Source organism: Strix uralensis, chromosome Z (genome assembly GCF_047716275.1).
Source record: "Strix uralensis isolate ZFMK-TIS-50842 chromosome Z, bStrUra1, whole genome shotgun sequence".
Lineage (NCBI taxonomy): Eukaryota > Metazoa > Chordata > Aves > Strigiformes > Strigidae > Strix > Strix uralensis.
The window spans coordinates 54,911,800-54,937,938 of record NC_134012.1 but is presented as its reverse complement, the minus strand read 5'-3'; the positions used below and the strand labels follow the sequence as shown (position 1 = coordinate 54,937,938).

General features: G+C 43.5%; 1 pseudogene; it reads right to left on the bottom strand.

The window, feature by feature from the left end:
• Positions 1-203: 203 nt before the first annotated feature.
• On the bottom strand, positions 204-24,486 carry LOC141938271 (kinesin-like protein KIF20B; annotated as a pseudogene).
• Between the last annotated feature and the right edge of the window lie 1,653 nt (positions 24,487-26,139).

The following is a 26,139-nucleotide window of genomic DNA, read 5'->3' as shown; positions in this document are numbered from 1 at the left end:
CAAAAACATATTGAAAGAAACAAATATACTGCTACATATTAGTAGCTTTTCATTCTGAGCCTCAGTAAGTATTAAATGAAGTATTTAAAGACAAACAGTCGAGAATAAGTAAGTTTTTCATGTAGTGAAAGGAGCATTCAAGCTGACTAAAAAAGTGTTTAGAAGACATTCCTACTAACATATCTAAGCGTCACTGATCAGAATCAGGGTATCTGCAGGTATTAAGTATGTATTTACTAGGCAGATTACTCGATTTAAAACAATTTTCCAAGGTCCTGCAGTGAGAAGTTCTTTAAACATCTTTCATTCATCCATTAAGACTAATTTCATCTGGATACTCTTGTTTTTACCCCTATTTCTGTAGGCTTTCTCCTGTTGGTTGGAAAATTTGCCTCATTACTGGATTACTTAAAAAAATTAAAAGCAAGTAAAATTTAAAAAAATAGAATACCTTTTTAAATTGCAGGATTGTGCACTGTTTGATCTCTAATTCTTTACTAAACTGGTTTTTAATTTTCTGAAGTTCATTAACTTTGTTCCTCAGGGATTTCTCCTCAGATTGCATTCTACACACCTGTAACAATGCATAAAGACAGCAAGCAAAGCTAACATTTAGCTATAAGCCTTTTACAATCTCTGCAGGTTATCTAAGTAAAAAAATACTTTCATCAAGAATCAAATTTTCGCAAGCATCTTTGCTAAATTTCAGGGGCTAGAAGTGCACTATGCTGTACATCCTGCCTAGGGAACAATTTTCACCATAGAACAGAGTATTAAGTTTGGCAGGAAAAAAACGAAAAACAACAAACCACACCACCAAAACCAAACCACCAGGAAATAGCCTAATCGAACTACAAATTCAGTTGTCCTTTAAAAAAAAAGTGTTTCCTGACATGCGATCCCATCCACTCCTTGCTACTTCCCAAAGGATTATACACTGCATGTTGAGTAGGGAAAAAGTCCTGAAATGTTACGCTGCTGGGGAAGACATTAATACTCTTTTAAGGCTCCACTTTCAAGCCCAAACTCTTGCAATAGTCTTCTGGATTCTAAGTTCTTGTGATATCCCATGAGGTTCTAAGAAATTCTACTGCTTAATAACTAAATACTAACAATCAACATTAGTAAAAGTTATTCCATTTTTTCATTTATTTTCCCCAAAATAACAGAAAACATCTCAGATTTTAAAAAGTCTCTAGAATTTTGTGCTTTCCTTTTCCAATTAATCCATCTTTTCCTCCCAGAGATGAGCATTTTCCAAAAGTCTGAATTCTGAGGCTTTGCAGTCAGCACAAATAACAACAGGAGGCTACTGTTGTTATGAAGATTACAAAGTCCTCCTCCATAACCAGGTTAACCTACTTTTGACAAGCCTTTTTCAAGTGTATTAATAAAATTTACTTCCCCCCTTCAATATCAGTACTAATCCATGTTTTGACACCTTATCTTTAGCTCACAGCTCAATGGCAATGTAACTTTAGATTCACTCTTACTCTAAATGGATGGCTGAACACAGCCTTGTTATGAATCACTTTTAACAGCTGTAGCTTGAGACTTGTGAAAACAGGTTTTACTAACAGAACCCCAAACAAACTTGCAGAAGAAACATTTGCCCTAGGGTTACAAACCTGGTTTTGTACTTGCTGAATTTGTTTCTTGGCATCAGAAAGTTTCTCTTTCAAATCTGCATATTCTTCCTCTTTCCTCTGCAAATCCTTTTTCAAGCTCTGTACAAGGGCAGAGCTCTCAGAAAGATCTTTACGTAGCCTTGTGTTAGAAATTAAGAGACATAAATAACATTAGTGTTACACATCTCAAAGAAACACCTTTTACACGTTAACTCAGGCTCTTCGATGGCTGGTTTTATTCATGGATAGAATCCCAGATCTATCAGCTAAATGACAAGCATTACAATTTTGGATTTCAGCTACATATTATATGATCCTGAAGTAACAAACCGCTCAGATTCACTCTTGAACAGTGCAATTTTTTAAAATTCTTTTTTCTAAGCACAGTAGACTAACCATTTCTACCACTAGGTGTCCTTACACAGTAACAAAAGGGACAAGGTTAATATCAATTAAGTATAAACTTGATATTTACATCCCAGACCTTGTAAGGATCAAAATAAATAAAAATCAAAAGAAAGTAGAAAAAACAACAATATTGTAACAAGTCCTGTTGTTATTAAGTGCTATAAAGTCATTAAGAAGTTTAATGGGTTTATTTTTAAATGGTCATATTTATTTTAAAAAGCTTACAGTAAGTTACCTTGGATTTTTACTTCGCAATTACCTAATAGAAGATTTCTTAAATTCTATAATTAACAATGCAAAATAAGGTCTCACAAAAGGAAAACCTTTCAAAGTTCCCCAGACCTTCATGCTAAATTGTATTTTAGAGTACATGCACGTGCCCACAGATATCAGAACTAAAGAAACCCTAGTCAGAAGGGCTACACAGCATCTTAAAGCTATTTTTACATGATTGCAATTTCCTTGCCACATAGCAAATATAATCTCTCAGATACATTTAATCTCTTATTTCTTAAAGATTTAAAAACTAGAGGGGGCTGGGGAAGTTCTACTCTCCTACACCCATTATTCCTTCAAGTTCTTATAGTATACTGTGTTCACCTAAAATAGCTATTACCAAAACCGGCTGTTTACTGTTTAATTACTAGGCTTTTTTTTCCTTTCTTCTTTTCCTTTTCACCATTCAGTCCTTTCTAAAGAAAACATTGCCTGCTTTTATACGAGTGACAGCATATAACATTAAACTACGTCATTTCCTCCAAAAAGGGTATGTAACATAATACTGTTAGAAACCCCCAAATAATTCATCATTTCCTGTTTCCCCCTACAATAGTTCTGCATGATTTAGATCTATATTTCTGAAAGAATACAGAAACAGGTGAGGAAAACATAGCTAGCAAAATATGCAAATATAGAAATCAAGTAGTGCATTAAAAGTTCTTAAGCAGTTTGGTTAATAAAGTTGACAAACATGAAGATGTGTTATGTCAAAATAAATTGATGTTCACAGAGGGTAGTTTTAACTTGAGTCTATTCTCAAAGGGCTAGGAATTATCTCATTATTTACTTACAATTCTATAGATTGTATTTGCTCACCCTCATTTTCCTCTTTTTCTTAAAGAGTGTGTTTCATGTTCTGCAAGCTGTTCATCAACTGCACAACTTCCTCCTTTAGATTTGCTTCCTGATCATTTAATTCTTTCGTTTTTTTGTCTGAATTGGCACATTCCTCTTGCAGAGCTACTGTATTACTTTCCAGATTTAAAATAATAGATTCTTTTTCTTGAAGTACTTCTTCTAACTTTGCTATGCTGCCATCTTTAGCTCTAAAAGCCTCCAAGAAGCATTCAAGCTCTCTTATTTTTCCCTTGGAGCTGGTAACTTCCTCTTCAAACTCTGCAATTACTCTGTGATCTTCTGCAGCCTGTTTTTCAAAATCCTGGGTTTTCTTCTGGATGTGCTCTTGTAACTGACTCATAAGATCTTTTTCCTTTGTGGACTGATGATCTCGATTTGCAGTCTCATTTAACTTTATTTTTAGTTGTTTATTGCAATTCTCAGCATCATCAAGTCCCTTAAGTCTTCACCTTGTCGAAGTAGTTCTTGAATCTGCTGACTTTTTTGTGAAGAAGCCTTAATAATGTTTTTGCATTCTTCCCAAATGCTTTCAACACTGCAATGAAAGGAGCTCTCCTGTCCCAGAGCTGCTGTAGAAGCAGTTTGGGACTCCATGCACACAGGACTCATTTGAGCTCTCTCCAGTTCATCTTTCTGAGAGTCTAAGGAATCCTTTAGATCAACTGAATCAATATCCCTAGTGTAAGACTCTAACTGACATTTATAGAACTCATGTACTTTGGACTGCATTGTTTTAATTAGTGGCACTTTATAAATTATATTTTGTTTAGCACCTTCTACTTCGTTATTTAGCTGAATAATCTTTTCTTCTTGTTCCATATTGATAGTTTGCTGTTTGTCCAATTCAGAAACAATCTCCTGATAGTCAGCTCAACACTGCTGAAGTTCTTCACCTAAGCCAGAAGCCCTTTCTTCAGAAGCAGAGAGCTTGAGGTTCAAGTTTTCTATTTGCCCACTGAACTCTTCTTTTTTGTTTTTTTCTATTCTGCATTGTTCTTCAAGTGCAGCTAGCTGCCCTTCCAAGGTTTCAGTTCTTTCCTTCAGTGCTAGTATTTCTGCATAGTTCTCAGTATTATTTGCTTTCACATATTCAGTTCTCTTTTGATCCAGAGAGTCATCTTCCCAACTCTCCTTCATACCTCCTAAAAAAAAAACAAAAAACAAAAAAAACCCAACCCAAAACAACAGTTCAGGATGATTAAAATCAGTAGTACAAGTCACTAGCACTGCCAAATAGCAATTACTATGTGGAAAATGGTCACCATCTGAAAGCCACACCCTTATATCACATGGCTTTTTGAAGTCTTGAAGTAAAGCCCCTCTGAACAGTTTAAAATGCAGTAGGTGCCTCTTAGGCTTATAGACGTGGTTTGCAGCAAGAGGTGTTCAGGAGCCTTAAAGAACATTCTGCCATGGCTCTGTTCCAGCCTTCTACTCTGCACCACTATAGAAAAATCTAGCTAGTTTTACTAATATGTAGTAATATCTATGAGCCAGATAATGGTCACAGTTATGTCTAGTTTCCACTTCCACTGGTTCAACAATCCTTTTAATACAGCCAATCACCCATTTTACACTTAGAAAAGCAATGGTATTGTATACTTTCCTGAGAATTTTCATTCATACTCAATATGCCCTTACTTTAAAAATTAAGCTAAAAATCCAGCACAAGTTTTTTGCTTAGTGTTTGGGACTTTCTTCTCTTTTTTCAGTTTTTTCAGGAGAACTTATGCCCACACCTAATGTGTTGCATGTAAGGTTCTCCCAGAAAGATCTACAACACTCCATATCACGATCCCAAATTTCCATAAACATTTTATTAGCTTAAGACTGTTTTTTCCCTGAAGTAAAATCATATGCATTTCACCACCATCAAAATTGACTCCAGCTATATTTTACACTGTTTTAGAATCCAACTGTGTCCATTTAGTAACATGCATGTATGTTTTAGTATTAAAATCAAGCCTGACTATCACTAAAGGTTTAGGTCATCACAGCTATGTACTCCAAAGTGATACTATAGATTTCTGTGAGTACTGCAACTACAGTAAGGTGGAGTTTGGCAGTCATCTCGCTTTGGGAGCATTAAGCACACGGGTACATGTGTACTGCATGGAAACATCCTCTGAACAGATCCAACAAGTTTTATAGAGTCACTAACAAAAAGTCATACCGAATCATTAGCAATAGTGGTTTCCATCTCAATTCAGGTTTTGGGTTTTGATTATTTTTAGAGGGATCAAATTCTACAGGACACTTTTTTCCTCCTGCTTTTCTGTACCCTTTCTTTTCTGTTCTAATTAGATGTATCAAGTGTTCCTGCTAGGTCAGAGGAAACAGCAGCTTTACTTTGGCTTGTAAAGCCATGCTTCTAAATACTACAAGATGAAAAAATTGGAATTGGGAGATGGTTTTCTCTGAAAGCCTAGTTGTGTGGTCTCAAGAAAACATATCAGACAAAATACTACAAACTCCTCACACTGGACATGAATTTAACATACTTCACTAAAACGGAGAGGTGCTGAGATGTCTTAAGACATATTTTGCGATCTAAGGTGCCAAGATACAAAAAGTAGCAGAGTTTTGCCCAACAGCTATAGTGAGAAGAGTATGATCATTCATAAGAGGATTTAGAGGTGATCGAGATGCTTTGTACTGACAACCACAATCATGTAGCAAAGCAGGATAAATACTAGTGCAAGAAGATGCATGATATTCAGTGCAGAAGCTTCTTATGTAGGAAGTACTAAGAAAGGAAAAAATCCCATCCCAAAACATGGGAGGCAAGTCCTAGAGAAGACTACAAAAACCTGAACCTCAAGACAAGATAACCTATCTTCTCACAAAATAAGCTTTGGTCATAGGCCACTAGCATGTCTAAACTCTACAACAAAGCCATCACAATGTACCTGTGCTCATTTTTCTATTGTACCAAGTATGTTTAACAAGAACGGTTAAATGTAAGCATATATAAGTTTCATCATTACAGAGCATCTAGTAACTCAGTTTTGAAATTAGATGCCTTATATTCTCAACAGCCACATATCAAACATATTTAACATGACTGAAGAGCCTGCTCTTCCCAATAAAAAGAAAATCTCAGTGCTGTCATTAATTGGCACTGTTAACTAACTTCTTGTTTGAGAAGAGCTATCACTTCTCTGTTTTTTGCTTGTTTAAAAAAGTTTCAGTCATGAGATAAGAAACCTACTACTATATAATATATCAAAGAGTCTACATCAGCTTCAGTTCTCACCCCCTTCCTGTAACATTTATATAGCTGGCACTATCAAATGGTCATGCTAGGATCCAGTATTCATCCCAGCCAAAAAAGGTAGAGACAAATCAGAAATGCATCTGGTACAGACAGAAGCTTTTCTTAAGACAGACTTCAAATGACACGTTTTTGAACAAGCTGCACAGACATCAGAAGTGCCCTACTGGATGACACACCATCAGTTGACCTAGCCTAATATTTTGCCTCCTTTTGCTGCTGTTGGCAGGGCCAGCCACTTTCCACAAACCTTTTCTGACATAGAACACCTGGGAATGTTGGAGGAACATGAGACAGTAAATCCCTGCTTAACCCTGTCAGTATCTATGTATGAACCTGTTGGCCGTTAGCTTGTCTAACCACTCCTGGAATCTGAGAATTATCTGTCTCTCTCACCTCCTAGGGCAACAAATACTAGAAGTTCACTACCCATGGCATGAAGTGCTGTGTTCCATAAACTTAAACTGATCTTCTAGATTGAGCATTCCCTTGTTCTTTCACTGCAGTGATGAATGACAGTCCAGCATTCAGTTTATTCACCATCTGTATCCTCAGTTTTCTGTGATCATGTGAACTTGACAAGTCTCCTTGTAACATATTTTATCCCTCTTTATGGAGATAGATATTTTCTGATCCCCATTTTTAACCTTATTCTCTTTTTCTATCCTATCCTCACCCAAACAATTGCCTGGAAGATCTTCTTACTTGCACCTATTCTGCAGGAAGAAGGCAAGAAAGTGAGGGATACAAAGGGAAGATCTTTCATTCTCCTCTGGCATATGCTTTCCATAGTTCTACGAGAAACTGGAGCCCAGCTCTGTCCTGAAGATCTTACAAATACCATTTTGCACAAGTCAGTCCCATAAAGCTCAATCTCACCAATTAATAGACTTTAATGAAATGGATAACGTAAGTAGTGGTGTCCTTTTAAGTTTCACCTTCATGCTTGAAGGTCTTCAACTGTAGCTGGTTTATTCACCTCATTCTAAAAAGACTGGTAAGCTCACAGATAAAGCAAGGAAAGCAAAAAAGATTGGAAGTGCAAACGTGAGAGCTGCACAAAATATGTATCTGTGGACTTAAAATAATTTTACTTCCATTCAAGTGAAAAGCTTTTCTCCTTTGCCAGCACTGTCACCTTGAGCAAAGCTGGTGTGTTCACAGCACGCATACAGCATGAAACATCAAGTTTCACAGTCCGTGCTGTATGACTGAACAATCAGTAACTCACTGACACCGTTGACGCTTGCGTAGGCAATTTTAAAAAAACTTGAGCAGGGGATGCTACTCTCCCAGAAGTCCAGCAACAGCAAGTTTAGTCCAAAAACAATTGTTAAGAAATTAAGAACTACAGCTGAGTCTGCAAGTACATTAACAGATGAGAAAAAGCAGCAGAAAGGAGAGTCTAAAAACTAACGTTTATTTTAAGCATTTAGGAGTGAGCAGTATAGGACCTTCTGCAAAAGTGATATTTACATAATAGTTACTTTGATTTACAGTTTAACATAGTAGATTTTCTCCTCACAACATAACGTTTACACTTCACAATTTTTCGCTTCTGTTCTGGAATAGTAATCAAGTTTTTTTGGAAGGCCCCCTGTGAGTGATGGTAGAAATTTTACCTTTCTCTGCAGGTGGCTCTTTTTCCACAATAGGCTTACTTTCAGAGCAACGTTTTCTTCCCACTTCCAATACAGTCTCCTCACAATCCTTGAATTGGCTGCTTTCAATCACTTCCTTAGAGTTTTTTTCTGCGAGTTTTCTTTTTATGGTAGTTACAGTGTTGTCCTGTGTTAAAATAAGATCAATTACTTTGAAGTTTTACCAAGTGAGCACTTAAAAGCCTTAGTAATCCTTTAGATGCAAATATTTTTACAAATCTATCTGGGTAACCTGTATAGGGGTTGTCAGAAGAACAAGTCAGTTACAGATCAGTTACTCAAGCAAAAAGCAGGTACACCTTCAGACAGTAATAAGCACAATGTTTTGCACTGTACAGAAAGTAGAGCAAGAGACTAGGAAACTACAAAATGCAAAACGAGTTTACCACCTGAAGTATCCAGTGTCGAAAGAGCTGAGGAAATTCATGATTTGCTCAAAGGGCCAATGGTCAGCTCTACAAGTTCACCACTTTCTTGTCATGGTTGGTAGAGCTGGGAGTTTTAACCTCCTTCAGCAAAGCCACAGATCATTTTTATCATGACAGATCTGATGCAATTTGAAAGCCTAGTCAGTTCTGTCATATATACTTTAGACTATATATTTGACTAAGAATGAAGTTTCTTTACTCACAAGATGACACAAGTGGCAAGCCATGCTGGTTGCCAAGGACCAATCACTCATCTAAGTAATTCATTAAAAAAAAATAATCTGTAGAACAGACTTGAGGTTTGTGGTCACGTTTTAAGTTTCATGCCACAGAGTCTCATAGAAACGCTGGACAGAGCTGGAGCCTTTCTCTTGGCAGGAGCAGTGATAGGAAGCAGTCATCACAACTGCCATCACCCTGAGCATTCCTGCTACTGAAAAGCTAAGGTGCTCGGAGGCAGAGAGGGAACAGAAGATTAAGTATGGTCAAAGCCTTAAGTTCACAGTGGAAGAGAAAAAGGGATCAGAGTGCTGCCTAAGTTTAATTTAAAATGTTCTCAGAACTACGTTTCAGGTTACTGGGCATCAGGCTCAAAAAACCACCTAACTGCATGTTTTGATTTTTTTCTAACCTGTATACATGTAGCCAAGCCAGTCTTTTGGCATTCAGCAGCTAGCAGCAGACTAGCCAGCTGCAAGTTTTATTGATCGCATCAAAAGCAGAGATACCCTGGCCATCCACTCTTAGTTCAAACTCTACTCAACACGTTCATATTATTGCTCTGCCTTAAAAAGTTTGTGTGCATGGTGGTAGTAGGTGGAACACACTGATTTTTGTTGGCAATTTACACAATCACTGTCCTTCTCACATTAACTTCTAACTTCAATTAAATCTGACCTTTTGCTGCAGCAAAACCTCCTTTCCTTCCTCTTCCATTCAGGCAAAAATAAAAAGACAGTGACATAATCCCTCTCCTCCCACTGCTAAAGTCCTCCCAGTTTGAGTGTTGGGTTTTTTTTTCTCTTTAGAGTGGCTCTTCATAGTCTCATTGACAGTCCTCCAACAATAACTCCAGATCACTGCTTCCAAAAGTCCTATTTTCCACACACACCTCCACACACATTCTGCTGTAACTTCAGTTTCAATGCCAACTTCACCTGCTGCCATTTCAAGAAAGAAGCCATTACTTACAGAAAATTTCAATTTTCCAAAATAGTCAAGTCCATTATAAGCACAGATTTAGATTTTTTTTGTAAACAGAAAATTAAGATGTCTCAGACTTACATAGTCTTTCATGGTTTTTTCTAAACGGGATATCAAATCTTGCAGTCTCATGGTAACATCATCTTTTTGCTCCACAATATCTATTAGTTCTTGAATCCTTTTATTCTGTGTATTCATTTTCTTAGAAATCAAAGTAGTTCAGTCAATGTTAAATTCTTGAACTATACGATGCATTTAGAAGCAAGATCAGTTAAGCTAAACTTGATATAAAAAAAGCTAGAAACGTACTACAACAGCATTTTAAGCTACTGAAATTTTGTATTAAAGCAAGTAATTCTGCACAAGTTTTTTTTGAGAAAGTTACCTCAGTTGGTTCTTTAAGCTGCTCAGCAGACTCATCCGATTTAATCATCTGCATTTCAAAGTCTGTAACAGGAAAAGAACCCTGCATCAAATAACCAGCCATTACATATTTTACTCAGTAATCCATTTTTCCAGATCTCCTGGTCCTTTAGTAGCTTTTGAATAGACTCATTTATTTTTGTGTTGGCTTCTACTTGCAGGACACATTTCAAAAGTTTAGGGTTTTTTGAATAGAATTGGGCCCTGCAACCCATATAAAATATAGATCATGTCAAGAGACTTCTGCTGAAATCATACTATGAGGTATTGCTACTTTTACCTATCAGTGTTCCACAGAATACCTGAAAACACTGCATCAGCAAAATGCAAAGTGCTGGGATCATAATATAACCATGAAATCACGAATAAATAATGTTGACGTGTTACCCCACAATTCAGAAGTCTTCAACTGACAGTTTTAAGTTTTGTCTTAAAAATGAAATAATCAAGGCCTGTGCAATTGTTCAACCTGAACATACACAAAACAATTATTATCACCTCTATACATATGATTTGGTTCCAAAATCCTGCTCAACTGGATTTTACAATGCTCAACTACTATTTTACAGTAGTCATTTCTTTTTTCTTTCACATCACACACACACAGAGCTCACCTTTGGTTTTCTGTGTCAACTCTTCTTCAATTTTGATTAGTTCATTGGTTTTCTTTGTCAGCTTTCCTTTGGTCTGAGTTAGTTCAGTGGTAGTTTTGCCCAGCTGTTTTGCAAGCCAACCTATAGCTTCCTGTGGGTCCTCTAGAGACACCACGTGTCTGTGTTTCTTCTGCCTGCTTTTTGATATCAGTGACATCATTCTGCAGAGAATCAGTAATGCCCTCAAGATCAATGTAGGTGCCTGGCCCTATGCCATATTCTTCATTCTGAAAGATAATTTATATCCTTTTAGAAATAGAAATAATTACACAATATCCACTATTTCTACTGAAAATTTGGAAGACCATTATGTCCTCAAACATCTAAGTACAGTTAATTCTGACTTCAAAGCCATCTTGTGGGTTCATAGGCAATTGGATTGCCAGTTTCTGTCTACCTTCACACAGAAGTCTCCAGCATCAAGGAACAGATACTTTATTTTTAAAGCACTTAATGGCCCATCATCACATTCCCTTTTATATCACCACAAAAGCATCCCCTCCAAATTTAATATAAAAGCTAGCATTTTTACCCAATGAGAACACTGAATGAACACAGCAAGCGAACAGTTTTAAAATGAATACATCAGAAATTTTCAAATATCAGTAAAAGTTTGTGAGGTCAAATAAGTTTGTGGTAACTTATCAAATTAAGTTGTACTTAAAACATTGACTTTATATCTTTCCTCCTTGTTTTTTAAAAACAAAGGGTTCCAAACTCACAAGAACCAGCCTCAACTTAAGGGTTTAGTTATGCTTAAGTGTATATACAATTGTCATTGCTTCAGTTGTAGCTACAATAACCTAAAGAGGAAAAAAGTCTCTGGGACCACTCCAGTACAGTCCATATATGGGGCCTAAGAATTCAGCTTCAAATACCTTAAATATGCACTTAATGCAACAGTTTATAGCACAATTGCAGCTTTTCCCCCAGCTTCTTTGTACACAGTAATTTTCACTTTGTGTTGCAGAAATGCAGAAAACCCCAAAGATTCCTAAATGCATATCCGAGGCACAGCAACTACTCCTATTTAACATGATAAATATATCTTGCTGAGGATACAGTTACACAGCATGCAATTCCTTGAAACCATTCTTCTAATTCTTGAGACGTACCATCACCATAACAGGTAGTTAGTGAAAGGGATGTTATCAGGGGGATAAAAACACCAGAGGTCCAGCTTGTTCACTGCAAGGCTGATCCTTTAGTTTATTTTCTTCATCCATGTCTTCACGATAACCATCTACAAGTTCCTTGAAGATTTCCAGGCGTGTGTCAGCATCTTCTTCAAGCCATTCTCATTCGTAAGAAAGGCACTCACTATAGTAGGAAAAATAAGTCAGATAAAAGCTAGCTAGCATGAGCTGCTAAGAAGTTATTAGTACAGCTGCTTATAAACAAAGATGTTTTTTTCTTTATTTTGGCACAATAGAACAATACACAAAATGGTGTTCCTACACCAAAACAGAAGTCTATTTCCTGCACATACACTCCCGAAGAATGAGGGGGAGACATATATATACACAGATTATGGCTGACACCTAACTACAAGCATTGTTTCTAAGCTTCTTGAGCCAGAATACCCATTTGAAGTACCACTAAGACTGCAGTAACCAAAGAATGTGCAAGTGTCACTCTTTCTACAGACATCCTATCAAAGCTCTTCTGTTAGGGAAAGCTCTGCAGGAACACTGCTGACAGATTACACACACCCCCCCTCCATCCCCCCCAGAATCAAAGCCTTTCCTACACAGTATTTTTCCTGAACTCATAGTCCAAACAGAAACTGATCTATTAACAGAGGCAGTAAGTCTAGCAGAAGAGTGTGGTCTCTTATAGCCAAGAGACAGATTTAAGAAATAAGTGAATTTAATTTCATTTTTTTTAAATCATTAACTTTAAAAACCACTTAAAGCTAACTTACTTGAAATATATTTCCTGCTCAGCAAAATATCGGGCAAATTCCTGTGTCACCTCTTCATGAATTTGTAATTACAGCAGTAACTTATTCTTCTTTTCAGCAAGAAGTTTGTTCAACTCTTCTATGAGACTCAGCAGCATCTAGAATTACCATTGTTATTAAGTTTTTCATAAAGAAATGGTTTCCCAGAAGTGAGATTTTTCTCATTCCTCAAACACTACAACACCACTTTACTCTTGCACCTGAAAAAAGCTCTTCCAGTTCTTTTATTAGCTTATTCATAAACAGGAAGATTTATGAGTAGATCAAAATATCTCTTTGGTACTAACACAGCAATTTTTAAGTTTGCACAGAGCAGACATTTGTAAAGAACATCCATTTTGTTACAAGAATTGTTGAAGTTGTCTTAAACAGGCTTAAGCTCCACAGAAACTGGATCTTGTTTTCCAGATGCTCATTTTTGGGGCAATATTAATGAAACCTCCATAAAACAGTTTCTAGCCCTCTGTTCCCTCCTCATCTTCCCTAGAAGTGACTAAATTTGCTTAAGGAACAGTTTTCAGCATTTTCTTGTGCATAGAATACAGAGGAACAGTCTTGTATTGCTAAAAGCAGGTAATATTTGCTGTGCATTGACAGGAGGAGGAGAGAAAGCCAAATCTGCAATTCTTACTGCCTAGTCTATATTCAGACACATTATACGGTTTTCCCACAACAGGCACCACAGGATGAGTAATCCCACTTTTAGTTCTTAATGCTGGATTTAGATAGAATAAGGGTGATCAGAAAAAAAAAAAAAAAAAAAAAAAAAAAAGGTGAGAGATTGGGAAAACCAGAATACCTTGCTTCAAGACTCCATGCTACGCTAATTCTTAACATAGCCCTGGCACACACCATACCCTCTTTTTTTCCCAATAAGAACTGTATTTTCTACAGATTTCTGCACTGCTTCTTCTCTTGACATATGCTGTTCCTCCCTGTCATTGTCATCTTCGATCACATCTTCTAAGCTCCTGTCCCATGGGGCAGTAACTCTTTTCCTTGAGATTGGCATTTTAGTGTGACTGAGTAGTGATGATGTTGCTGATTTCTGGCCAAACAACTGATCTTGGACAAGAACAGATGTGTCCACTAAAACCTACTCAGAAAACAAAGAATAAAGTCTTCAGTATTTTTTAATCCTCTACTGGCACTTCCAAAATACACCTGTTGCACTTCCCTATAGGTCTCCTGAGCACAGTACTCCCCCAGTCTATCCTCTGCTCAGAGTCACTGCTCAGACCAGTTTCCAGCTAGAGTACAAAGGAGGCACTTTAGAGTCTAACCCTTCTTTGGATTGCAGGAACACCAAGTTTCACGAGCTTGACAACCTACAAGAGGGCTGCCACCTCACGCACCAACAGATTTCTGTATTTCCTATACTTTGAGTTTCTAGTTGCATTACACGAATGCCATCCCACAAATTCTGTTTCTTGAGCAGTTCTATCACCCTTACAGTCTGCTCCTTTCAGTGTTGTACTTGACCTGCTTAGATGAGCCCACATTCTAAAGGGCTGGATCTCTTGTCCTTTGAACATATCTAACTGTCAACAGAAGTTTTCCATGGCTTCCATTAAGGCTGCAGCACTGATCCCCAATACTTTTGTCTTCCAACTCTGCCAGGGTTATATCACTGCACTTACTCCTACTCATTCTGCTTAACCTCCGCCTTCCCACTGAAGCTCCTAAGGACATAAAGATGACTTTCAAATCCTCTTTGGTGCTCAACCTATATACCTCAGGTGAGCAATATTCCAAATTAAGATAGCAGTAGTATATGGGGCAGCTAGACTTGCTCCTAGGTGAGAGCATGTTATGACTGCAGAAGAAAAATTCACCCAGATCTCAGGGAATTTCTTCCAAATATAACAAGTGTCTTGTCAGGCTGGATATTTTATGGGAATTATGGATTTTTAATAGGACATGTTCCCACTCCCACAAAAAAAGAAATGTATGTCCCAACAAAGCCTTTTTAAAAGCTTTACAAGGAAATAAAGCCTGACTAGGAGCAATCAGAAAATACGATTGCAACATGAGACAGAAAAATCCAGTAACTAAATTCGTATTCTTAGAAGTGAGGGAACCTGCTCTTTAAAGGCGAATCAGAAGTATCAGAAATCAGATCAAGATAAACTGCAACACACTTACTTTTTGTGCAGTGGCCAAGACCTTTAACACATTGAGTGTGTTATCATATGCTGAAGCACACTGGCTTATGTTTACCATCATGTATACCTTCCTCTTTCCACTGAAGAATCCTTGAAGGAAATGAGTTAACTTCCTTCCCCGAAAGGGTATGTGCTGCTGCAACCTTTAAAGACAAAAGAACAGATGACCAGATGCTTAATAATGTCCAGCCAGCGTAAGAGCTATCCAGCATGAAGACTTAAAAATATTTATTAAAGCAGTAGTCATTAAATCATTTAAAATTGTTTTGGACTAGATGCAGCTGTTTGTAGAGAGACTGTGTGCTGTTGGGACTGTGGCTTTAGCCATCATCTCAGGCAGGCTACAGCAATACAATCGGGGGAGCACCTAAACCAAGGGAGTGTTCGACCTTTAGCCTTGGGCAGGTCACACAGCCTCCTGCTACACCAAACCATACCCCAACCTCTCTCTTCCTTTCACCATTAACGAAGAGAACATGTCTAGTTCTAGGCATGCAGTATCCAACATCATCAGAGATCTCTCTCACTCAGTATCCAGCCTCTGAGAACAGACAATAGCAAGTGCCTAGGCAAGAAAATGAGCATACACCAAACACATGGAGATACTTTTCAGAACTTTCTTCCTAATCTCCCAGCAGTTTGGCACTTGAATTTAACAGCTGGGGATGTAGGTTTTGATGCTTATAGGAAATTTTATGAGAATTCCTAAAACATGACTGAACGCACACTTGCCACCAAATAAGTTGGCTGCATTTTGGACACATAACAGCTATTCAGTTATATGAACAGTGCTACAGAACTCAGGAAGACAGTGACACTCCTACAAGAGTACATAGACAGCTCATAAATAGCTTTGCTGCAGGACTGACAGTCCAAAATAATTTTAAGAAATTTACTGCTTCCTATTCAACTTGCAAGGGGTAGGTATTAACACTTTAAGAGATCATGCTTCAGAACATTTCTTCTACATTGTTAAAATCCCAAGTTATTAGGATCAGAAAAAGACATTCTGAATACATTAACAGCCCTCTAGGCAGCTGCTAGTTTTAATGTATCCTTCCTATCTGGAAAGAACAGGAAAATAAGACAGACTGTAACATCACAAAACATAATCAGGAACACACACTAGCAAAGCTCTTTCAGCTTAAGGTGTTACAGACTTCGAACAGGCTGTCAGGAACAGTGTGACAGGGTAAGTGAATTTGGCAAAGCACATCAATCAGCAGACTGAGTTCATTTAACTTCTGGGACAGAAATAGATCTGCAAATGAGAACATGTGGAGAAAGCAGTTCCTAGACAGTTATATCCAGCTGTGACTAGGTATCGTACTGGTTTTTAGACAACTAACTTCTTGTATTATTTCACTCTTATTTAGATCCCCAAGCTAGGGCATAAATAGTAGGAAGGCTTTCTTTTGTCTGCATATAGTTAGCTGGATCAGGAGGAGAGTGTTAAAAGTTACGTCAGTATTTATTAAAGCCAGACAATTTTTGTCAAATGGTGCACAGTTATGATAGCACAGCAATATTCTGCTGATGAAAAAATGTTACACTAGAAGTATGTAGACAGCTGAGTTAGTTCATAAGGAGTAATAAAAGGCTAAAAATTTGACTCTTACTATGACACTAGTGAAAAGGGGATTTTAAACTTATTCCAAAGTTTGTTTCTTTGATAAACCAAGCTCAGAGGAGTAAAGTTAAATTGCTAAAATATATGATAGCATGCTTAAAGGAGATTAGACCTGATGATTTAAAGAGCAAAACAAGGCAAGTTTAAGATAACTTTGGTAGATCGACAATTCTATACATTGTTTCTGCCAAAATCTTAGTGTTAGCATTGCATATTTTAAACAATAGCTTTTAAACATTGGAGGCAGTACCTAAAAGCCACAACCAGTTTGCAATTTGTAAAAGAACTTACTTTGACTGTTGACAATTCTTGAGTGTGTTAACACACTTGCCCAGCATCAGAAGAGAGGTGTTTATATTTCCACTCTCTTTCAATCTATGACCTTCACTGTGGGTCTTGGCATATCTTTCTGAACCAGCAAGATCACACAGTGACAGTCTGAAGGCAGATAAGGAGAATTCCCTTTATTACCTTAGAACATGCACAAATTCTTCACTTTTAAAAATGATCACTTTTTTTAGAGGAAGAATTTCTTGATCTTCATCTGCACAAACACTTCCATCCTCTTCAATGTTGTTTTCTCAATCAAATTTTACGTTACTTCCTGACAAACCTTTTCCCAACACACCTCCTATTTCCCCTCCCTCCCGCCATCTCTTCCTTCTGAGGACTCAGAGGAGTTCAGGTGTACAGCAGGCTAACAGAACCTTGTGCTGCACAGAGGGGACAAGGCACAGAACAGCCCTGCAGCCTGATGGCTGGAGGTAGAGGGCCAAGAACTGTGTGATGGTAGGAAGTGGGGAAACCACCACACACACATGAGTTTCTATCAGGAAGCACTGGGTGTATAGTGCAGTACCAGCACACCAACACAGACCATAACTGACAGTTCCCAGTACCAGCACACCAACACAGATGATAACTGACAATTTCATCACAAAGAAGAGAGGGTCTCTGCTCTGAACTTACTCATTGACTCAGGTCACTCGCGGTGCTCCCGAATCTTCAGTTTTCAGTATCTTAACTGTGAATATGCTGTGGCTAAAAGGAAAAGTTTAAATCAGCAGAGAAGTGATAAAGTAGACAAATACATTCAAAATATTTTTAACCTCCACAACATCTGTTCAAAACTGTTGAATCTGTCAACTTCTCTAAGCATATACTCTATCAGATACAAACTTTTGAAGAGATGCTTATGTAGCCTTTATTTTGCTTTTTCCTCAGACATTTAGATGGAATAAAGCTAAGTGCTTTTGCTTGAAGGAGAGTATTTGATAAAACTGTTAGCTTTTGAACATGTTCATCTTACTGAAGGATTGAATCCTTTTGACTAAAAGCACTGGGTCACATAGTGCTAAAGGATGTCAAACCTAGATATCTAGACCCTGTTAAAGCCTCTTCCCCTCCTAAAAGCCACAATCCATATTTTAGCTCCCCCCTCCTCCCAGACACCATCCTATGCCCAATGTTATTCAAAAAGTTTCTCACCTTCTGCTGGAGCAAGTATTTAGTTTCTTGCTCGCGATACTCTGGTGTTTCAACCCCAGTTTTAGAAGTCTAAAAGCTTCTTTAGAATCAGAAATCTGAACCCACTGCAGATCTTTAGGAAGAACAAACATGGTAATCTTGTAAATATTATCAAAAAGAAAGAAGGGATTAAGGGATAACATACGCACACCAAGAACGTTTACTTGAGACATAAAAACATTTTACTAAGCATGCTTCAGACAGAAATTATATGACGACAAAATCAAGATTCTTCCTTCCATGGGAAAGGAAGGGCACATATATGTCATCATTTCATCCTATTAGCACACAGAAATATGCTCCATCCAAATTAAGTGAGCAACCTTAGCCCGCGCTCTGAAAAGCCAAAGCACAGGGTCTAATATGAGCATGAACGCCCTATGTTCATACTCATCAAGGCAGAATTCTACCTGGACAGCTTCTCTGGTTTAGCCTATGATCTTGAGGGCAGGGGGGGAAATCACCTAGACATCTTTCAGGGCCATCAAGTTAAAAAAAAAAAAATCAGTGAAGAATTCTGTCTGCAGTATGATGACTGTATGTCATCTTGGTATGGGCTCGAGTAAATACCTACAACGCTACTAATGGAACTTATAATATGAACATTATGGCCTCTGTTAAACTAGAGGTCACCAAAATTGTACTAGCAAAAATACCAGCTGTGACCAAGAAAAATAAGAAAATCAGTAGCTGGTTTTCCTCAGTAACATCAGGAACAGCCTTATACTTCCAAATGTTATAAAAAGAGATTATGCTGAAGCATAGCTCAAAGCAGACTATTTCCTACTTCACACATCTTCTAGTCTTTGAAGAAATGAAGGAGTTGGGTTTATCATCTGATTCAGCTTTCTGAATCTATAGTTTGGCATATGAAAGATAAAAGTAGCAGGCCAAATACCTACAAAAAAGCCTTTAATCTAGAATTGGGGTCTTGATTATTCAAAGAACCTATAACAAATCAAACAGGATTTGAAAGCTGTTTTTCCCATGGCCAGAAACAAACACTGAACTGTTAGAGTTCTGCTAACTCCCCGCCTCGCCCAACCCACAACAAATTACACCACACGCTTGATTAGAGTACTGTAAAATGTAATTTGCAGTCAGACTGAACTTTCTCACATATTCTCTGAAGTGTATCTCTACAGAAAATACTAAAAAATAGAACTGTTGAGCCAATTATAACTATAGGTAAGAATTTGGAGTCTTTTAAGAAAATGGAAAAAACCAAAACACTAAAAAATTTGTCAATTGTCCTCAATATTTCTCCCATTTCAGAGAAATATCAAGGCAGTGGAGTGCACGCAGGCTTTTAAGAGTTACAGTTAAGAATAGAGAGAAAACACTATTAAAGGCACAGATACTTCTGTGTATGCAGGTTGTTGCCTTTCATGCTCAAGGTAGACATTTCTAGTGCCACAGTGAATACAGTTAGGGGTTTTCTAACCTAGAAAGAAACATTATTACAGGAAGACTGACTTTTCAAATTACACGTTTGGCAGTTTGCAATGTATTCTAATCACCTTTTACATAAGAACATCCCTTGATGTCTTGAGCAAGGCGTAGTGTTTTTCTTTTCTTGTCATTTGATACAGGAATCAATAGATCATAAAAACATTCATTGCAAATCTCACAAAATGAAACCCAAAGAGAAAACGTCACGTGATTTTTCGCAGTTGTGCTAGAATGTTCTGAGCCTTTTAAGAGTTCTTCCAAATCTGCCAAGTACAAAATATTACAAGTCATTATAGACCTTGTAAAATGAACTTCATTCAAAAAATTAATAAGAGAAAACTGGTATTACGGCAGCCTTCTAAAAAGCACTTACCCCAGACAAAAATCCCTTGGAATTTTTCTCCCCTTTCTTAAATATCTGGAAGTCACATGCGTACCCTATATATTTGCCAGACACCTAATCTACCACTTCCTTTCCCACTTACAAATTCTATCAAAAACATGCAGCTTTGTTAGAATTATTCAAGTCTCTTCAATGTCTTCAGAAGATAGAGAATCAAACCGACAAGTACATGACATTCCAACATTTTAAAGCAAACCTAGTATTTAGGTAGTTTTTAAATGCCAGAATTAGGTTTATCTGATTACATACAGGGTCAGGATACCACTAGAGACCATAGCATAAGTAGTACTACTTTTCCTTGCCATAGCCTCATCTCATTTAACCCCTGTTCAGGTATACTTCTAACCATTTTATCCTTGTGTTTTCTGGCCAGGTAACTTACTCACTATCCAATTCACTGGCATATAAAAATGTCAAGTAGCCATTTTATTATTAACATAGGCCAGAAGTCAGTTGTTGAACTTAAGAAAGCTTCTTTGCCTGCTTTAATTGCAATTCTTTAATATAAAACATACCCTTATAACCAACTGGTGCTCTGCTGTTAGTGCTCTCTCGATGGTCTACCTGCCAAAGAGAACAAAGACTTTAGGACACATCGCTGGCAGGACATCACCAGTTACTTGTGTAACAGCTCCACTGGACAGTAACACAGTGTCGTTGCAATATGCCAGTACAAAGATCCTGACTACACATCATGTCTAGTTCAATGCACCTGCACATTCCTATTGAAAGGATTGTTCTTACCTTAACACTTGTTCATGACACCCCCCTCAGCTCAGGCCCTATCACAGTAGAGAGCATTTCAGCTCGCTGAGCCAGAGGAAAACTCACCACGGAAAAATAGAGGGGTGGGACCCCGCAGAGAAGCAGGGTGATTTAACAGGATGATTTGCAGAAGTCCGGTTGTAGTTCACACATTATTCTTAACCTGGTGAATCTAGACAGTCTGGAAATTTTTATTATTGGTATTTTGCTAATTCAGAATTCCATATCTTACAGCTTCCTAGGTCAACTCTCAGAAACAGAGGTAAACATAGAACACTTGTTCACTTAAGAAATTAAGTGAGCAACTTACAGCCTGTATCATGTAGTAGTATCACAGTTGAAATAAAGCCTAGGTTTTAGAAAGAGAAGGAAAACTTCCTTCTGCTGAATCTTAAAAAAAAAAAAAAAAAAAAAAAAAGAAAGGTAAAACAAATCCCTACAGATAGAGGTTAATACACATACACTCCATTCCCACTCTTAGTTTTGGTTGTTTGGTTTTTTTAAGCAGAGAACTGCAAAGAAGTGCGACTTGTCTACCAAAACCAGTATGCTTAAGAGAAGAAACATGGATTAAAAAACAGGTGTGATTTGGGTTGGGTTTTTTTAATGTTTTGTCAAGAGCATACGTCATATAAAGCTGGGATTCCATAAAGCGGTTCCTGAAATAGTTAAATACATATGTAATCAAAACTTTCAGGTTTAAGCTTTACACACATAAAACACCCACCCAAACCTCTCTCTGTTGAAGTAGGTGTAAACTTTGAAAACTGTTGTTACAAAAACAATACTTCAGCTTATAAATTTAGTGGCAAAACTACAGGGGACACATACATGATCGTTTTTTCTGAAGCCCTTAAAGACTGCTAGAGCTAGATAGAACATATGCCTGTGCTTTTGAAGTGAACTCTTGAAGAATTCTGCTGCCTCCTGCCTTCCACACTGGAGAATTCTAGTTAACTAACTCGGATAAAAATCGAGGTAACAGATATATTCCATCCCACAACAGTCACAACACTGTATTATAACCTAGCATACCACTAGGGAGATGCTTAATTCTTTTCACTAAACATAAAAAATGCACTGCAATCCCTTTCTAGTTCCAATTCCCAGCATATGCTCAGTTTTCTTACATTCTTGCATTCATTTCAGAATTAAAGACACCAGGAAGAAGGTATGCTTATACAAAATACAATCCCCGTAACTCTAATTGGACTAAACAGCTTTAGAATTCCAGGCACTGAAGTGTATTTCTGGACTAATCAACAGTGATCTGTTTAAGAATAAAGTCCAGCAGAAACCTGTTTGAATTCAAATCTTTAGAAGTCCAACAGCTTTATAGCTCTGCTGTTCCAAAAAAACTGTTCCTTCCTTTGAGGTTATTTGCACAGACTGGAAGAGGGGAACAACCCCAAAATCATTCATTTCTGTCAAGTATCCTGAAAGAGAGTAAATTGTTTAAAGGAGCAGACCTACTAGCATCCCCACAGATGGCGAGACTATTTGCATTCCGTCCTTATTAAGCACCAGTAACCCCAGAGGATAAATTATCAGATGCCCAAGCTATAGAAAAAAGCTCAGTGTTTACATTCTATCAAGTATTCAGCCACAAGGCAGAAATCCACAGAACAGGGTTCATCAGCAATATTGCTCACTTTGCTGCTAATCTGAAGAGCTACCTGACAGCAAAGACACATCCATACTTAAATACAGAGAGTTGCTTCCCACTGAAAAATGAAGAGCACTGGGCTCTCTAAAGATGCATGTACTCATCAGTACAGAAAAAAGTGCTCCTCTACCTCCCCGCTCCGGGACCGCCCCTGGTGCCTCCCAGCCCGCCCCAGGACCGACCCCCGCTATCTCCCAGACCGCCGCGGGACCCGGACGGCACTGCCGGCCCCGGCACGGAAGCCCGGTGCCGTGGTGCCTGCTCCGGGACCGGATCCCGACGGCGCTGCCCGCCCAGGGACCCCCGGGGCCTCCCAGCCCTCCCCGGGACCACCCCCGGTGCCTCCCAGCCCGCCCTGGTACCGACCCCGGTGCCTCCCAGCCCTCCCCGGGACGGCTCCCGGTGCCTCTCAGCCCGCCCCAAGACCGACCCCCGGTATCTCCCAGACCGCCGCGGGACCGGCCACCGGTACCTCGCTGCCCGCCCCGGGAACGGACCCGGACGGCGCTGCCAGCACCGGCACGGAAACCCGGTGCCGCGGTGCCTGCTCCGGGACCGGATCCCGACGGCGCTGCCCGCCCAGGGACCGCCCCCGGTGCCTCCCAGCCCTCCCCGGGACCTATCCCCGCGATTTCCCACACCGCCGCGGGACCGGCCGCCCGTACCTCGCTGCCCGCCCCGGGACCGGCCTCCGGTGCCGCGCTGCAGGGTCCGAACCTCGGCGGCGCTGCCCGCACGGGGACCGCCCCCGGTGCCTCCCAGCACTCCCCGGGACCGCCCCCGATGCCTCCCAGCACGCCCCAGGACCGACCCCCGTGCCTCCCAGCACGCCCCAGGACCGGCCACCGGTACCTCGCTGCCGGCCCCGGGACCGGACCCGGACGGCGCTGCCGGCCCCGGCACGGAAGCCCGGTGCCTCGCTCTCCGCCCCGGGACCGGATACCGACGGCGCTGCCCGCCCAGGGACAGCCCCCGGTGCCTACCAGCCCGCCCCAGGACCGACCCCCGGTATCTCCCAGACCGCCGCGGGACCGGCCACCGGTGCCTCCCAGCCCTCCCCGGGACCGCCCCCGGTGCCTCCCAGCCCGCCCCAGGAACGACCCCCGGTATCTCCCAGACCGCCGCGGGACCGGCCACCGGTACCTCGCTGCCCGCCACGGGACCGACCCCGGTGCCTCCCAGCCCGCCCCGGTACCGACCCCCGGTGCCTCCCAGCCCTCCCCGGGACCGACACCCGGTATCTCCCAGCCCGCGGCGGGACCGGCCGCCGGTACCTCGCTGCCCGCCCCGGGACCGGCCTCCGGTGCCGCGCTGCAGGGTCCGAACCTGGGCGGCGCTGCCCGCCCCGGGACCGCCCCTGGTGCCTCCCAGCCCGCCCCAGGACCGACCCCCGCGATCTCCCACACCGCCGCGGGACCGGCCACCGGTACCTCGCTGCCCGCCCCGGGACCGGACCCGGACGGCGCTGCCGGCCCCGGCACGGAACCCCGGTGCTGCGCTGCCCGCCCCGTGACCGGCCTCCGGTGCCACGCTGCAGGGTCCGAACCTGGGCGGCGCTGCCCGCCCCGGGACCGCCCCCGGTGCCTCCCACCCCGCGGCGGGACCGGCCGCCGGTACCTCACTGCCCGCCCTGGGACCGGACCCGGACGGCGCTGCCGGCCCCGGCACGGAACCCCGGTGCCTCGCTGCCCGCCCCGGGACCGGCCTCCGGTGCCGCGCTGCAGGGTCCGAACCTGGGCGGCGCTGCCGGCTCCGGGACCGCCCCTGGTGCCTCCCAGCCCTACCCGGGACCGCCCCCGGTGCCTCCCAGCCCGCCCCAAGACCGACCCCTGCTATCTCCCAGACCGCCGCGGGACCGGCCACCGGTATCTCACTGCCCGCCCCGGGACCGGACCCGGACGGCGCTGCCGGCCCCGGCACGGAACCCCAGTGTCTCGCTCTCCGCCCCGGGACCGGATCCCGACGGCGCTGCCCGCCCAGGCACCGCCCCCCGTGCCTCCCAGCCCGCAGCGGGACCGGCCGCCGGTACCTCGCTGCCCGCCCCGGGACCGGACCCGGACGGCGCTGCCGGCCCCGGCACGAAAACCCGGTACCTCCCATCCCGCCCAGGGACCGCCCCCGGGGCCTCCCAGCCCTCCCCGGGACCGCCCCCGGTGCCTCCCAGCCCTTCCCGGGACCGTGCCCGGTGCCTCCCAGCCCTCCCCGGGACCGACCCCCGGTATCTCCCAGACCGCCGCGGGACCGGCCGCCGGTACCTCGCTGCCCGCCCCGGGACCGGACCCGGACGGCGCTGCCGGCCCCGGCACGGAAACCCAGTGCCGCACCGTTCGCTCCGGGACCGGACCCGGACGGCGCTGCCGGCCCCGGCACGGAACCCCGGTGCCTCCCAGCCCGCCCCGGGACCGGCCTCCGGTGCCGCGCTGCAGGGTCCGAACCTGGGCGGCGCTGCCCGCTCCGGGACCGCCCCTGGTGCCTCCCAGCCCTCCCCGGGACCGCCCCCGGTGCCTCCCAGCCCTCCCCGGGACCGCCCCCGGTGCCTCCCAGCACGCCCCAGGACCGACCCCCGTGCCTCCCAGCCCGCGAAGGCACCGGCCGCCGGTACCTCGCTGCCCGCCCCGGGACCGGACCCGGACGGCGCTGCCGGCCCCGGCACGGAACCCAGGTGCTGCGCTGCCCGCCCCGGGACCGCCCCCTGTGCCTCCCAGCCCTCCCCGGGACCGCCCCCGGTACCTCCCAGCCCTCCCGGGGAGCGCCCCCGGTGCCTCCCAGCACGCCCCAGCACCGACCTCCGTGCCTCCCAGCCCGCGGCGGGACCGGCCGCCGGTACCTCGCTGCCCGCCCCGGGACCGGACCCGGTGCCTCCCAGCCCTCCCCGGGACCGGCCCCCGGTGCCGCGCTGCCCGCTCCGGGACCGAATCCCGACGGCGCTGCCCGCCCCGGGACCGCCCCTGGTGCCTGCCAGCCCGCCGCGGGACCGGTCGCCGGTACCTCGCTGCCCGTCCCGGGACCGGACCCGGACGGCGCTGCCGGCCCCGGCACGGAAACCCGGTGCCGCGCTGCCCGCTCGGGGACCGGATCCCGACGGCGCTGCCCGCCCCGGGACCGCCCCCGGTGCCTCCCAGCCCTCCCCGGGACCGCCCCCGGTGCCTCCCAGCCCGCCCCAGGACCGACCCCCGCTATCTCCCAGCCCTCCCCGGGACCGGCCCCCGGTGCCGCGCTGCCCGCTCCGGGACCGAATCCCGACGGCGCTGCCCGCCCCGGGACCGCCCCCGGTGCCTCCCAGCCCACCCCGGGACCGCCCCTGGTGCCTCCCAGCCCGCCCCGGGACTGCCCCCGGTTCCTCGCTGTCTGCCCCGGGACCGAACCGTGGTGTGTCGCTGCCCACTCCGGGACCTGCCGCCGACGGCGCTCCCGGTCCCGCGATCGGTCCCCGGTGCCGCGGCCCCTCCGGCACGGGGAGGGCGGGGGCAGCCCGCCGGGACGGCTGGGGCCGTCGAGGCGCCGGCCGATGCTCTCGGAGCCGGGCTCATCCGGCTCGGGGAAGCTTGTTCCCCGCCCCCGGCACGGTCCTCCCGCCCCACCGTCGCTCGGGCAGCCGGTGCCGGTGCCGCCGCACGCCCCGTCCGTGCCCTCGGTGCCCGCTGCGAGTGGAGGTGCCGCGGGGGGGCGGGTAGAAGTACGACGTTCGTTGCGGGCGTGTCTGTGAGTTCGGGGCCGGGGGGGAACTGAACGGCTGCTCCTGCTCCGGGCAGG